This window comes from Dermochelys coriacea, chromosome 22 (assembly GCF_009764565.3).
Source record: "Dermochelys coriacea isolate rDerCor1 chromosome 22, rDerCor1.pri.v4, whole genome shotgun sequence".
Lineage (NCBI taxonomy): Eukaryota > Metazoa > Chordata > Testudines > Dermochelyidae > Dermochelys > Dermochelys coriacea.
The window spans coordinates 18,411,299-18,427,072 of NC_050089.1; the positions used below are offsets into that span (position 1 = coordinate 18,411,299).

Consider the following 15,774-nt stretch of genomic DNA (forward strand, 5'->3'; position numbering starts at 1 on the left):
CATTGCCTGCTAGCTGCAGAGCATGGTTAGCAACATAATTGGAGCTATTCTGAAGTCAGCGGGATTGGGTGGCAGGAGGTACAAGGATCTCCCTTCACCCCACAGGCATATTCCAAGGCAAGATTCCAAATGTGGGGCAAAGGTAGTTGGCCACAGAAGGCAAAAAACCTCACTCCCCCTCTTCTCAACTCAATGCTGCCAGCAGGGCACAACTGTAAGAGAAAATTCGGCTGCCACCTTGGCCAGTATAGGACCTACTGCATAATTAGGAGAAAGATAAAGCAGCACAGATTGGGGGGGCGGTGGAGGTGGAAGAGGAGACAATCATCATGTTAAACAGTGAGGGGCACATAGCAGCAATTACCAGGCGTTTAGTAGAGGAGATGTCAGTTAAATTTATTACTGCTGCTGAACTGGAAAGGAGGGAGGAGAAGAAAGATTGAGATGGCAGAAAGATGGGGACAATGAGAGGGGGCGAGCCAGGCCTTAGAAACCACAACTTTGTTGCCTGAAGTACATTAGAGCTTCCAGCAGCCAAGCCAAGGCTCCACGGAAGTGCTGGGAATTGCCAAACAGCACACATGCAAGCTCCAAGGACACAAATCTCAATCTCAGACAGGAAAGAAAAGGAGCAGGGCAGGGTCCAGGGAGCAGCTCCTGCCCTTTAAGTTCATATGGTGGAAAGTCCCCTGTGTGGTGAGTGAGGATTTTAGGTGCCAATGGCACTCTGTCCCCTGCATGGTCAAGCCCTTTACCAACATTAACCCTCCCTCTCAATCCCTTCAGCGAGGGGAGAAGAGCACATCCCCAGGTTTCAGATGGATGCACAGAAAGGGGAAGTGACTTGCCCATGGTTACACAGTGAGTCAGCAGCTGAGCTAGGAATAGAACCCAGGAGGCCTGATTCCCAGACCCTGCATTGGTCCATATCACTGAAACGTCCTGGGGTTGGCCTCCCAGAGTCATTATGGATGTTTCATGCAGTGCAGACAGGAGACACAACCACAGCCCTGTGTGGCTCAGAATACAGACATTAACACCCCTGGACCCCAACCTGCTAGGAACAGCCACTGGTATACAACATTCTGGCTACAGTAGAAAGCCTAGTGGGTTAATGGGTAGCAAGACATTGTGATGCATGTCCATCTCCACCTCAAGCCTGGGCCTCCCCTCTTCATCTCTCACACAGGCTAAGTGACCAGCAGCAGCTACAGTCCAGTGCCACCCACTAATCTGGCAGCACTAACTTTGCAAGTGTGGCCAGTGTTTCCACTGTCCCTTCACTCCGACCAGCTCAGATACCCTTTGGGTATCAGCCTCCTGCTCTGGCTCAGGAGCTCTGCTGGCTTCCCATTCATTTCCAGACCAAAGTTGATTATTCGATTTCTTATGTTTAGCAGCCTAAGTAGATTTGCCCAGCATCTCACAGCCCTGCTTCCCCTCCCCACTTTTCACCTGTCGGTCCAAGAGCCTTCTCCACTGCAGCTCCTCTGTCACGCCAAGTCTTGGGTGAAGACATCACTTTCCTCTCTTGCCTCTTAATTGCTCTCTTCCTCTGAAGTTACACATCTCAGCACAGCCCTTTGGGATCCTGTGTAAGATGCACTATACAAGATAAATAGTACAGTATAACTTCAGGTTCCAAATGGGGAGCTCACTACTCTTAGGGGAAGGGTTAGGGATGAGTCTGCAGCCTCTGGCAAAGCACTGACAGGTTGTATTCCATGCTCCATGACCAGCTTTGCTCAACTAACTTAGTATGTTCTTCATCTAAGACATCAGGCACAGGCCACAAAAAGAGATCAGATAAAAGGATTTTTTTTACGGAGAGGCTCAAGCACCTTCACAGGGAGTCTGCCCAGAAGCAAATGTTTCTCTAGGCTGCAATGTCTCTCCCCGAGAAGACAAGGCAAGAGTCTGGGTGGCCATCGGCATAAATAGGACAAGGAAACTAGCCCTGCCTTTGTTTGGATATCTCTAGTCCTGCTAACCCAGCAACCGTAGGCTCATCCGAGCACTCATAGCCCTAACTCCTGGAGGCAGCTCAGAAGAGACAGACCGGCCCCAATTTAAACAAGACAAAACAGAAAAATGAGCACAGCTAAGCCAACAGCCCAGGCTGACAATGCGGAGAAAGTCACGTCCCCCACACTCAAGGAATCAGGAGGAGCATGTTACTCTGGATTTCCAAGCTGGATCACCAATTGATTTGGATAGCCGTGTGACTCGGACAGACAGAAGGGAAAGGACCACCCATATTTGGATTTGGTTCTGTTGTGTGGGTCCTCGAAGCTCACTACTGCATCAGAGATTCTGTGCCTGTGCCTTTAAAGGTGGTTCCAAAGACCACACAGGGGTTAAATCCACCTATAAATATCAGTTCCCAGCAGGGCTGCTGCTCTGAACCCTCCAGCCATCTGTTCTTGCGTTCCCCCCTCTAAGATTGTAACATCTGAAATACGTTCCAAACTCTTAGGAGTCCTCCCAAAAATAGACCAGAACTGTGGCTTAGCTCTGCCGCGTGCCTGAGTGTGTCAGTGTGTGTGTGCCTTCACCAGAGTGAGCTTGCATCCATGTGCACGTGACCAAGACCGCTCAAGCATGTTAGTGAGCAAGCGTACCCATGTCAACAGGAGTCTGTATGCATGGGAATGCCTGCTTGACCATATCTGTGTGAACCTGTACAAGCATGCCCATGCCAGTGGGAGTCTGTATTTGCATGCACATGAATGTGCATGTGTGAGCGTGCCCACACCAGCGTGTGTAGACGTAAATGTGCCCACATAAGGATATCTGTCTGTGTGCAGAAGAGGCCCATGTGTAATGTGTAACTCTTGCCATGCTGAATTCTCTGGGGGCAAGGGGAGGCATGGTAGAAACCAGAGACCCAAGCTGAAGCCTTCTTTGTATCACTTTCCCTCCTGTTGAAGCTACACTGCTGTAGCAGGCAGGTACTCAGACACTGTTCATTTTGAGCATTACCTGGATACTTCTGTCAGAGCTCTATACCCCCCCCCCCACACACACACACACACTGTCCCCAAGCCCTAACAAGGGCCCACCCAGACAATGAGTGCAAGCAGTGAGTACATGGGGGTTCCAGTCACCAAAATGGGGGTGGAGGATGGGGTATATGGGGTATTCTGTCTCCTGGCTGCCAAGCCCTGTAAACTCAACAGAATCAGCCTTGGACATCAGACCTGGCTAGAAAGGTGACGAAGGCCCTACCGGGGCGGGGCTGCAGCCAGAGCCATGCTAGCTACCACCACAGCACACCACACTCAGGCATGGCTGGTGGCTGCAGGGTTTCCCCAACCAATGCGTACATAGATTATGGAGGCAAGTCTTGTATTATGCACGTTGCACCTAATCGAACTCCCACACACTCTGTCGGGTCCTCTCTCTCTCTTTAAGGACTCATACAGCCCCCCGACTGTAGTGTCTGAGCCTCATAAATATCAGGGGATTTACCTTCACAACCCCCTGAGTTACTAAACCCATTCTACCGAAGGGGCAGCAGGCACAGAGATTCAGCAACTTTCCTGAGGTCAGACAGGGTTTCCAGTGGAGCTGGAAACTGAATAGAGATGTCCTGAGTCCCAGCCCAGTGCCTTACCACAAGCTCATGTTTCCTTTCTAAACACACTCCACTAGCTTGTCACATGGCTCTGCCCGGGGCCAGACAGTTCCTCCCCAACCATGCTGGTCAAGAGGACTCGGTGCAGCTGTGCTTGCAGCCTGGGTAGGGCCTGTGTTTTGGAATGACCCCCTCCTTGATCCTAAGGAGACTTTTTTTCCAGTCTCATTTTAAACAAGTTTAATCTCCAGGTTAAAAAAAATCCACCCTGACCAGAGTTCACATTAAGGGACCATCACAAGACCATGCCATACCCTGCCCTTGGCTAACCCAACACCCCAGGATAAAAACATAGAGCACTTGGCCACAAAGCACTGAAGGGGAACAATGAAGGCCCATCAGCAGGCACCCATTTCTTCATAGTGAAGGCTAATCAAGGATTAGCAAATACTCAGATTTTGCTTCCAGCCATCTCCAGGGTGAAGATGTCTCCCCCAACAATTTGGCTGGGGTCATATACAGTGAAACTACAAAAGCAGCTGGGCTGGGGATCAGGTCACGGGGCCTGAGGGTTCCACTTTTATTCAGATTATGGCCCCGGAAGGGATCTCCTGGATAGCAACCTTGGTCACAAGTAGCACCCTGGAGTGGATCAGTCACAGCACAAGTACTCCTTCTCTTTTTGCTAATACAGACTAACACGGCTGCTACTCTGAAGTACAGCACATGTGGGACTGGACCTGCCTTTCAGACACACAGTTGTGGTGTCTGGGAAATGTGCTGGGTTATAGAACCTGGGGGAATCTTTTCTAGCTGTTTATTAACAACATGTAACAGGACTAAAAACTTACTAGCTATGGTGGATGCAGCCACCCCTCCAGCCCGGGGGCACTGCATTTCACTATGCTGTCAATCAGCTTTCCATTTGATACGTTTTAAGAGACAAAATAACTGCCAGGGATGGCCAAATAGTAGAAAATACATTATCCCACAACTTCCCATTGGATTTGCCAGATGCTTCACTGGCTGAACAGCCATTGCGCTAATATGTTATTTGGCCCTATAGAATCAGGAGGACAGAGTTAAGGAGCAGAAGTAGATTCAAAGTAGAACAAGGCCCAGATCCAAATCTACAGGCTGCCCAAAAGCTCAGGAACCCTCCCACGCAAATACACACACACACACACACACACACACACACACACACACACACACACAAACAAACTTCTTCCCATTTCCCGCCCCAGGAAAAGACCCTTCTAGCTCCAAAACTGAGTGGTCTCACCCACCTTTAAGTATTTTATATGCCCAAGACAGGACCAGTTAAACATGGGATCCAGCAATGGACATTACGGACCAGATTTTCCCCAAGAACCTAGCACCCAACATTCACCCAAAATCTGGCCCCAATAGTGGGCACTAAGCATTTGAAATTCTGGCCCTTAAGTTTCAGCCTTCTGGCAGAGGGATATGCTGGGAAACAGCCACACAAGCAGAGCCACCTCGACAGACCGAGTCGATCCAGCCTTAGAATCTTCCCCGAGACAGAAAAAAATAACCCATTGATCCAAGTATTGATTGGATGCAGGAGTTTGTTTGTGATTGTTTTAAAGTTTGCCCATGGGTCAGACCTTGTTACAAACGTCTTTCCTGGTGATTATGTTAGAAACAGGCTGTGCCAAGCTCCGGTCACCTGCCTGGGGAGAAACATGAAGGCAGGTGTGGAAGTTAAATAGTCCCTCAGGGACGCTTCCCTCCTCCCACTCCTTCACCATTAAAAACAATTGCTAGGATGGAAGAACACCACAAACAGCTGTAGTGTGAGCCACAAAGCAGTGTGTGCCCCGTGGGAAAGAGTGGATCAGGCAATGCAACAACCGCTTACAGTGCAAAATGTCAAAGGGAGACTGATTGCCATGAAGTTTAGAAGGGATTTCAGTTTGGTTGGGAGCAGAAGAGGAGGTTTAGGTGGAGGGATTTAAACAACCCTGCCAGTAACAAATCCGTGTTCATGGTTCTTTTCCTTCATTTCAGGAAGAATGACTGAGATTTAAAGATTTCTGCAGCATTTGTAACCCAACCATTGCAGCACTAGGCTAGGACAGGAGAGCCAGAAAGAGAAAACTGACCAGAAAAATCATGGAACTAACCAATCTTCCAAGAGAATGGCAAAAAGCAAAAACACAGAAATAGTGAGGAGGAAGCTGGTTTTCAGAACAATCTCTAGGGTTACTGCCAACGTCAGTAATTATTGTAACCATCATGTTGAACATGCATTCTCACCGCTGCGACTGGCCAAGCTCACGTTTGCACCAAAGCCAGAAGACTGCAGTTTTCACACTGGGGTGCCTCCTATTAAGCACCCAGATAAAGGTGCCAGTTCTCAGAGCTTCTGAGTACGCACAGCTCCCACTGAAGTCAGCAGTGTTAGGTGCCCAGGGCTGGAACTGTTGGTCTACACTTCTAAAACACTGTGATGCATCTGAGCAGCCTGCAGGTCATTCTGACTTAGTTAATGTCTCCTCCTCCAGTCCTTAACAGGGCTCCTGGCCCCCGTTCACTTTCTCCACCAGGCTCTACTGATGTGAGCTCAGCGAGTCACTACTGCAACACTGAGAGGTGGATTTCTGCAGCCAGATGGAGGGGGGGAAAAAAAGTCCCAAATTGTGTTCGTTGGGGGACTTTGGTGCTTATGAAAACAACAAACAAAAGACACTGAGCATTGCCAGGCATAGTACAGACAGGTCCCACACCACACAGCTCTGCCAATGCATTTTGGGCCAGCAGTCATAACACCCTGGAGAGAAGATCAATTCATCTCATTGGTTGCAGAATGTGTCGGATTAGCAGATTAGCCACACTCTGTTATGGGGGCCTTTTCAGGTACTGATAAAAAGGAGAATTATTTGAAGACCATTAAATATGTTTAAGGAAATCTGGCACTAGACAGGACTGGGCTTTCTGACCACAGAGACATACGGCCACAGGCATTAACCCTTCTCTCTCTCTACACCTTCCGAAGCCGGGGGAACTGGGTCTTAGAGACTGAAAACAGAATAGAAGATAGCAGAGGCCTAGGGTTAGGCACAAGCAGGTGCAGTATATATTTCCCCAGGCAGCTGTGCTAGTGGATTCTCATCCTAAACCTGGAGCACCTCCTACTGTCCCAGCTCCAGGATCCAGGCACTCCACAGCTCTGCCAATACTCCTCACTCTTGATCTCCACTACCCTGTGTGATTCCAGTCCTAGAGTCTCCACAAAGCTCTGACAACACATTCCAGGTGTCACCTGCATCACTTGCCCTCCCGCCTCCTCCACTCCTCATCCCCACCCAGGTTATCCCAGTTCCTGAGCAAACTCTGGCCTTGCCTACACTATAACATGTTCACAGCTATGCTTAGACATGGTTAAAAAAAAATAGTTACTTACCTTCTCATAACTGTTATTCTTCTTCGAGATGTGTTGTTCATGTCCATTCCAACCAGGTGTGCGCACGCCCATGTGCACAGTAGCTGGAAGATTTTTCCCATAGCAGCATCCACTGGGTTGGTCCAGCCGCCCCCTGGAGTCGTGCCTTCATGATGCTCAATAGAGAGCCGGCTTACTCTGACAGAGGGGTAGGAGTGTGGGTATTGGAATAGACATGAACAACACATCTCAAAGACAACAGTTACGAGAAGGTGAGTAACCGTTTTTTCGTCGAGTGCTTGTTCATGTCAATTCCAATCCGGTGACTCTCAAACCCAAGTTCAGGAGGCAAGGTTGGAGTTGTCCACTGATTGGAACACTGCTTGTCCGAAGGCCGCATCGTCTCTGGCCTGCTAGGTAATCGCATAGTGTGTGGCAAAAGCATGGATGGAGGACCATGTTGCCACCCTGCAGATTTCCTGAGCGCCAGCAACACTGTTGACGAAGCCTGCACCCTGGTGGAGTGTGCCGCAATTGGAGGTGCAGGAACACCTGCTAGGTTGTAGCACTCTCAAATACAGGACACTATCCATGATGAAATGCTTTGTGACGACACAGACAGTCCTTTCATTCTGTTCACCACTGACATGAATAACTGGACTGATTTTCTGAACGGCTTCATTCTCTCGACGTAAAAGGCCAGCGCCCTGCGGACATCCAGGAAGTGTAGTCTCTGCTCACTGCTGCTGGAATGAAGATTAGGGTAGAACACTGGGAGAAAGATGTCCTGATTGATGTGAAACTGCGACACAATCCTCGGGAGAAAAGCAGAGTGAGGCCTCAGCTAAATCTTGTCCTTATAGAACACAGTGTAGGGAGGCTCTTATGTTAGGGCCCTGAGCTCAGACACCCTCCTGGCCAAGGTTATCGCTACCAGGAACGTCACCTTGTAAGAGAGGTAGTGCAGGGAGCATGTTAATAACAGTTCAAAGGGGAATCCCATGAGCCTAGAAAGGACCAGGTTGAGGTCCCAGGCAGGAACAGGCTGACTGACGTTAGGGTACAGCTTGTCAAGTCCTTTTAAAAACCGGCAGACCATAGGGTTAGCAAACAGAGCGGCCATCCGCACCAGGGTGGAAGGCTGAGATGGCGGCTAAGTGCAATCTTATTGATGACCACGAAAGCCCCTGCTGCTTAAGATGGAGGAGGCAGTCCAGAGTAAGCGGCACTGAGGCTGGTGTTGGGGACGAATGGCGCTGTGCTGACCAGATTGAAAATCTCTTCCACTTGGCAAGGTATGTGGCTCTCGTAGAGGGTTTTCTGCTGCCAAAGAGGACCTGTCTAACCTGGTCTGAACAGGAAACCTCCATTGGGTTCAACCATGGAGCTTCCATGCCAGGAGGTGATGCGACTCGAGGTTCAGATGTTGAAGTCGGCCATGATCTTGGGTCAAAAGGTCCAGGAAGAACAGCAGAATGATTGGGGCATCCACGGACATGTCTAGGAGAAATGTGTACCAGTGCTGATAGCGCCAGCCTGGCCCTATCAATAGGGCCTGAGCTCATTCCCTCCGGATCTCAAGTACCACCTTGTGAACAAGCAGTATGGGCGGAAAGGCGTATAGGAGACAACCTCCCCAGTGGAGGAGGAACGTGTCCGCACTAGAGCCTGGGCTGTGATTTTGGAAGGAGCAGAACTGCTGGCACTTCCTGTTGTGTCATGTGCCAAATAGGTCTATCTAGGGAAAGCCCCACCTCTGGAAGATTGAAATTGTGACGTCCGGGCAAAGGGACCACTTGTGGCTGTGAAACGACCTGCTGAGGTGGTCCACCAGCTCGTTCTGCACCGAGTGAGGTACAACACTTGCAGGTGTATTGAATGTTCTACACAGAAGTCCCACAGCATGAGGACTTCCTGGCACAGGAGAGAGGAGTGTACACCCCCGTTTGTTAATATAGAACATTGCTGTTGTATTGTCAGTCATGACTGATACACGCCCATTAAATATGCCTGGAAGGTCTGGCATGCTAGTCGCACCACTCTGAGCTCTCTGACTCAAGAGGCCTCGAGTCCTGCAGTCTCCCAGATGTGCTCCCCAACCTAAGTCTGATGCGTCCATCATTAGTGACAGAGACTGCTGTAGAGTGGCGAAGGGGACCCCTGAGCATACCTCCTGAGGGTCGAGCCACCACAGGAGGGAGTCAAGGACTGGGCGAGGCTTGGGGAGCGACTAGGCTCTCTGTCCAAGTGGGATATGGGACAGAGTCGATTTTGCTTTGTGTAGAAGGAGACCCAGGTTGTCCAAGGTGGCTCTGATGAATCTGACCTGAGCTTCCCCTTGGGTCCTGGAGCGGCCCCTGATCAGCCAGTCGTCGAGGTATGGAAAGACCTGTACCTGGCGCCTGCACAAGAACACAGCAGCAGTTGCCATGCACTTGGTGAAGACTTGAGGTGCTGCTGACAAGCCGAATAGAAGGATGGTAAATTGGTGGTGGGTACTTGACCACAAACCTGAGGTACTTCCTGTGGGGCTGAGTGACTGCAATATAAAAATATGCGTCCTTCAAGTCAAGGGCGGCATACCAGCCTGCTGGATCCAGTGAGGGGATGATGGAGGCCAAGGAGACCATGCGGAACCTGAGTTTCTTTACAAACTTGTTGAGTTCTTGCAGGTTCAAGATGCAGCGTTTGGCTTTCAGTACTAAGAAATACGGGGAATAAAAGCCCTCACCCCTGTGCTCTTGAGAAATGTCCTCCACTGACCCTAGAGATAGGAGCGACTGCACCTCCTGGATAAGGAGCTGCTCATGAGAAGGGTCCCTGAAGAGGGACGGGGAAGGAGAGTGGAAGGGCGGGAGGGCACAGAATTGGATGGAGTCTCCCCTCTCTACTGTGCAGAGCACCCAGCAGTCCAAAGTGATACGGACCATGCACGGTAGAAAGGGGACAGTCAGGAGGAAAAGGTAAGGTGGGGTAGATCCAGTTTCTGTTCTGGTGCGCTGTCCTTGACAGCACCTTCAAAAGGCCGGTTTGGGGCCAGAAGGTGGTTTGCGTTGGCCAGAGCTCTGGCCTGAGGATGGGTCTTGTCTTTTCCTGCTACTCCTGTTCCTCCTCCGAGAGCCATCTTGGCAGTTCTGCTGATAGAACCTCGGAGGAGGTTGCGGTCTAAAGTATTTCAACTGTGTGGCAGGAGTGTGCAGGCCCAAAGACCTCAGACCTTGTGAGTCTTTCAGGCTATGCAGCCTCTTGTCTGTCTTTTCAGAGAAAAAAAAAAGTCTCACCCTCAAATGGGGGGTCCTGAATGGTCTGTTGGACCTCTAAGGGAGCCCCGGGTCTGAATGTGGGCATAGAGCTGCCTCCATGAGGATTATTAAGCCGCTGTTCCCTTTCTTTAAGAGTTCTAGGGCAGAACTCACGGCAGATCTTACAGTGATCCTTTTGGTGACCTGCTCCTAGGCACTGTAAACACGGGAAGCGTGGATTGCTCTTTGGCATGCACATTGGGCAGACCACACAGTTTTTAAATACCAGGGACTGTGGCATATCACAGCTCCAGGAAGTCGGAAGGTGGGTGCAGACCCCCAACAACTGTAATCATAACTACTAAGATAAAAACTATATACAAACAACTGGAGTTGAACGTGCTTGCTAAAGCAAGGGCTATGGGAAGTTCCAGCCTACTGCCACTGACGGTAAGAAGGAACTGAGGTGGTGGTGAGTCGGTTCAATATTGAGCACCATGAAGGTGCGACTCCAAGGGGCGCCCGGACGAACCCGACGGATTCTGCTATGGGAAAAAATTTTCCGGCTACTGTGCACATGCGCACGCACACACCTGATTGGAATTGACAAGAACTACCACTCAAAGAAGAACATTGCATAGCGTACACAGGGCCATGGCCATTGAATCAAAACAGGAAAATGGTTTAATATGTGAACAGACACCTTTAGGGACGAGGAGAGCCATTTCCCTAGTGTCATCTTCCCTTGTGCAGCACAGGGGGCTGAGGTGAAAGCTACGGCTTAGACCCATGAGAACCCCCCGTAACTTCTCTTCATTGAATTCCCAACCTTCTTTATACATCTTAAGTTCACTTCATTTCAATGGAGTGAAATATACTACAGTCCATTCTCTTTACAAGAGGATTTATTTCCCCTTTTCCATTTCTTAGCCCATCACATCCTCTTCTGCTAAAATAAAAACAGTAAATCAATTTCTCTCCTTCCTTGCCTTGAAAGTACAGATTGCAACTGAGTGGTGATATATCACGTGAGAAAGCAGCAAACTAGTTCAGACCAGTGTGAATATCCTCAAATACCCGCATGGCTCACAGCAGCCAACCGGCTCCTTGCATTTATGCAGGCCCCTTGCTCAAGCACACAGAAGCCAGAGTAAGGCTGAAGCATTTGCCAGCATTTGTAATAATAAAATCCAAACACACAAATGAAGAAAATCTGCCTCAGAAACCAACTAGCCAATTTGCATTCAAAAATTAATCACACCCCAAGGAGTCTCCTTGGCTTGTTAAATAAACGCTGCTACTGTGAGGTGCTGTGTACCGCAATTCCTGTGCACCCCAATGGGAGTCTGATTGCACGCAACACCGCTCTTGATAGAGCAGACGGTGAAAAATGGAGATATAGGGCAGCCATGAACACTCAGTGCAGCAAGGAGTTGACTTGGCAGCAACAAGAGATGTCAGTCACCTGCTTCAATGCCACCCACTGTCTCCCCACTCCCCCGGAACATGTCACTGGGTTGCCCACAGAAGCACTATTGAAGTTGGACAGGCAAGAGCCAAACCAGCAACAGCCAAACCACAGCCCACAAGGAACCAGATGCTCCCTCCCTCACATGCACCCTGCTTTCCCCACATCTAGATGTAGCTGGGTGGTGAGGGTAGGAATATTTCCGTGGCCGCCCAGGGCGAGAGACTGTCCTGGCTCCCTGTTCTGAAAAGGAAATCACACTCCCCTCCCTGCTGCAATAGTTCACTCCACGTGGACACTCAGACCACTAGAGAGTGCTTCTCCATTCCCATTTGCCACATGCCACTGCACGCGCATGCACATGCACATCCCATGTTGGCACATGGGCCTGGCTGGCACCTCCTCCTGCAGGACACACAGAAAGGAGAAGGGACTGTGGCCTGTTAAGAAATTTCCAAAAGTAATCAGAAAAGTCCTACCTAGTTACCCAGCACAGGGAGCCTCCCAAACAGAGCCAAACAAGAGTGGGCAAGTCCCAGCATCAAACCCAAAACTCCATTGCAATCAGAGAGCATCCAGGAGTTGCCTTGTTATTTTCAAAGGGCATCTCCAGTTTGGGTGGGTTAGTGACTCGGTCATTGAGGACAGGACCTTATTATCCATTCCAAGTAACAGCACCCTGTCCTCACAAGCTACAGAGGGGCAAAGCACTGCCTTCCAGCATCCCATCCAGGCATCCGGTGGCTGCTCAGAGAGCAATCTACTACCCTGCACAGCAAAAAGCACAATGGGACCCCCTTCTCAGTCCGATCCTAGGTGCTACCAGAATACAAATAAATCCTAATAATGAAGTCTATGCTCCAGCTGGGATGATCCTCTTAGATGAAGCTACAGCACAGAGACAAGTCAAGCCATAGTTTGAGATAGTCATTAGAAACCCTCCCAATCATCTTGCAGGGCTGAGTTTGCTGCATCTGCTCCCAGTCTCCAGGGTTCCACATCAGCAGTCATTGGTACTAACTGGCCCCCTTGCCAATCTCAGAAGCAGCCCTAAGGACTGACTGGGCCATGGAGATAAGCTTGCCTCATGGCCTGATGGGGGAGAGACTCTGGTGTGACAAGCAATAGGGAGGTGGCCCTGAACCTCCCCAACTGTCTTGCCCTGGGTTGTAAGTCGGATACCTCATCTATAATGACACTACAGTGATGGCCCAGGAAGGGTGGCAGGGCTCCAAACCTCCTGCTTTGCCAAGGGCCCATGTTTGCAGCACAGTCAGTGCCTCACATGCTCTAAAAGAACAGCCCTTTACTTGCTCCACAGACCAGATCCCTACACCAGCAGCCATGACCCAGAGACCACACCGGCACCCAGAGTTTTCCTCCTCCTTTGGATCCAGCATGGCAGCGGATAGTGAGCTGCAGCCCATTCGGCTTTTCACTGGATGGCCAGCTCTGCTCCCAGGGCAAGTTTTTCATTGCTGGAGACAAGAGAAGCAGAGAGAATGCAGCCAAATCTGTGGATCCCAGGTGCCAGTGCTGGCAAAGGAACTTACTGAACTTTCCAGCGGAGCACGTGTTCCGGAATCCCTGCACAACCCCACCACAGGCAAGTCTTTACAACATTTCCTTTAGTGATAATCACACTCTGTGCAGGGCTGACAGAAAGCACATACCACTCTTCTCCCTTGGCTCTGCTTGCAGCATCCCCAAAGGATCCCTGGAAAGACCTGTCCAGAGGAAGGACCTTGGCAGTATGAGCAGCAAGGGTAAGGACTCAAGCACAAGAACTAATGGAGAACAGAATTAGCTCACCACCCAATGTAGAGCAGCCAAATCTAGAGCTATCTAGCATGCCATAGCCCTGGATGTTCCACGTGGTGAGTCATCCATGGTTAGCCAGCTACAGAACCATGCAGTGGCTGTGTCTGATCTAGAACTGCAGACTTTAGAAGTACCCAAAGCAGCTAAGATCTGGATGCCCCAGGGATGTGCTGGCCGCCACTTCCCGCAGCTCCCATTGGGCAGGAAAGGTGAACCATGGCCACTGGGAGCTGCGGGGGGCCGTGCCCGCGGATGGTGAACATCCGCAAAATGTCTCGTGGTCCGCAATCAGCTTACCCCGATGGACCGCATGCAGGTTGCCCACCACTGCTCTAGAGCCCCATCCTGAATGTTACCATTCCTCCCTAAAGTGAGCCAAAAGGTGGGATCTTTCCCGAAGGGTGTCAGAAAAGCAGGAGACACATGCGGGATTTTGGGACCTATAGGAGGTAGCTCCCTCCAAGCCATCAGCAGGCTGTGCAGATCTGACCCAACCAGCCTGAGGCCTAGAGACATTCCTGCTAAAGCAGCAACCTTTTGGGCAGGAATGCTCCTCTGAGGGAACGTGGGGGCATGCATCAAGTGCAGAGGCTGGAAGCCTTTCTGAAAGCCCTGGGGAAAAGCTGCACTTCCAAGGCTGGGTGCTGTCCCCTGGGAATTAGTAGACCCCGGGGGAGACCTATGAATGCGGTCAATAGCAGGGAGAGGCTCTTAAACCCTCCTGCTGCTGTTCATATACAACCCAAAATGCCCCCGTCCCCCCGCCCCATTGGGTGTGTGTGTGTGCATGTCTCAGACTCATGTACTTTGCCCTGGGAGTTGGCACGATGGCCTGGGAGGGAGTGATGCAATCTCACCTCTATGAGAGACGGTAATAACACTTAGCATTCCGAGTGCTTCCCAGTGCACAAACATTAACTAATGGCTCCTCACAGCATCTCAAGGATGGGTAGGCATAAAAACAAGCACTGCCACCGAGCCCCAGCCACCGGCCAGGTGGACAGCCACCGGCATGTGAACTCTTCCCTCCACCATCCAGATGTGAAGCTCAGCATTGGGGGAAAAGCCAGGCACAGGGACATCAAGCCTGGAAGAGTTTCACACTAAAGTGCCCAAAGCCAGGTACCTCCAGAAGCAAATGGTTGATTTTCACGACTGCCATTCAGCCACTTGGAACTATGGGTAGGTATGCAGGACCTCTGAAAATCAGGCCTCATGTATTTAGGCTGCTAATTTTGGACACCCAAGAGTGAACACTGACACCAAGTTTCTTTTCGAACAGTCTCCCCAGTTCTGTGCCATTCAGACTACTTGCACTATAAACATTTAGAAATCACAGTTTTCACCTCTCACCTCCTCTCATTCCCCAAACACCTGCCCTGTGGCTGGTGCAGCAACCCCATGCCAGGGGGCCTCCTGTGGTATAACAGGAAGAAAGGGATTAACATCAACTAGCTAGTGTGACCTCAGGCAACTTCTCTGTGCCTCCATTAACTGTCAGTAAAATGGGGGTAATAACTGACTCACATAGGTGTGGGGAGGCACCACTAGCTGCACACTTGAAGACTGGCAGATAAGGTTCTAGAAAAGTGCAGAGCGTTAGCTTTAGAATTTGAAATGTCCAGAGTCCCTTTGGGGCCAGGAGTTCAGCACGCAACCTCCCATCCCTTCAGAAACTCCATCACTGTGGGTTAGAGAGAGCGACACAAAAACAAGCTGCCTCACAGCACCTTTTCCTTTTAGACTGATTCTCAGAACAAAAACCAGCTTCCACTTGTCCTGGTCCCGAGAAGGAGTGAGGCAGAAAGAGGTTTGTTATGAATACATGAAACTGTCGCTAAGTGAAGAAGAAGAAGAAAAAAATACCGAGGGGAGAAGGAGGGAGGGGACAGAAACCACATTTTTATTTCTGGTGGCCAGCCAGCCGACTGACTCAGCCAGTTTGGTCTCCTGCCATATAGATTTAAAAACAAAACCCAGCTCTCAGAGAGGGGAGAGCAGGGGATTCAGATGAATGTGCTTTTTTGTTGACTGCAAATGGATTCTAGACCAGCCCAATGTGTCTTTGGAAAAACGGTTTCTCTATCACACTTTGTCAGTATGGTCTCAGGCAGCACAGCACAGGTCTCCGGCCACCATACTACGCTCTGAAAACACCTTGGTTTGAAAATAAGAAAATAAAAGCCCAAGGCTAAACTAACGTCTGCTCCCCCTGCAGATCCCTCAAGATCTTGAAAGAGCTTGGAAGAAAGTATTA

General features: G+C 50.2%; 1 protein-coding gene across 5 annotated transcripts in view; it reads right to left on the reverse strand.

Annotated features, from left to right (window-relative positions):
- Positions 1-15,774, reverse strand: part of BCL9L (BCL9 like) — a 161,199-nt gene that overhangs the window by 44,225 nt on the left and 101,200 nt on the right. The window contains exon 4 of one of the 5 annotated variants that reach the window (XM_038380923.2): positions 1,456-1,605. The exons of 3 other annotated variants lie outside the window; for them this stretch is intronic. The gene's annotated coding sequence lies outside the window, so the exon portion shown is untranslated. Of the gene's footprint in view, positions 1-1,455; positions 1,606-12,878; positions 13,127-15,774 lie in introns of those variants that run through there. One more of the 5 variants, XM_043500912.1, reaches the window with a different exon arrangement.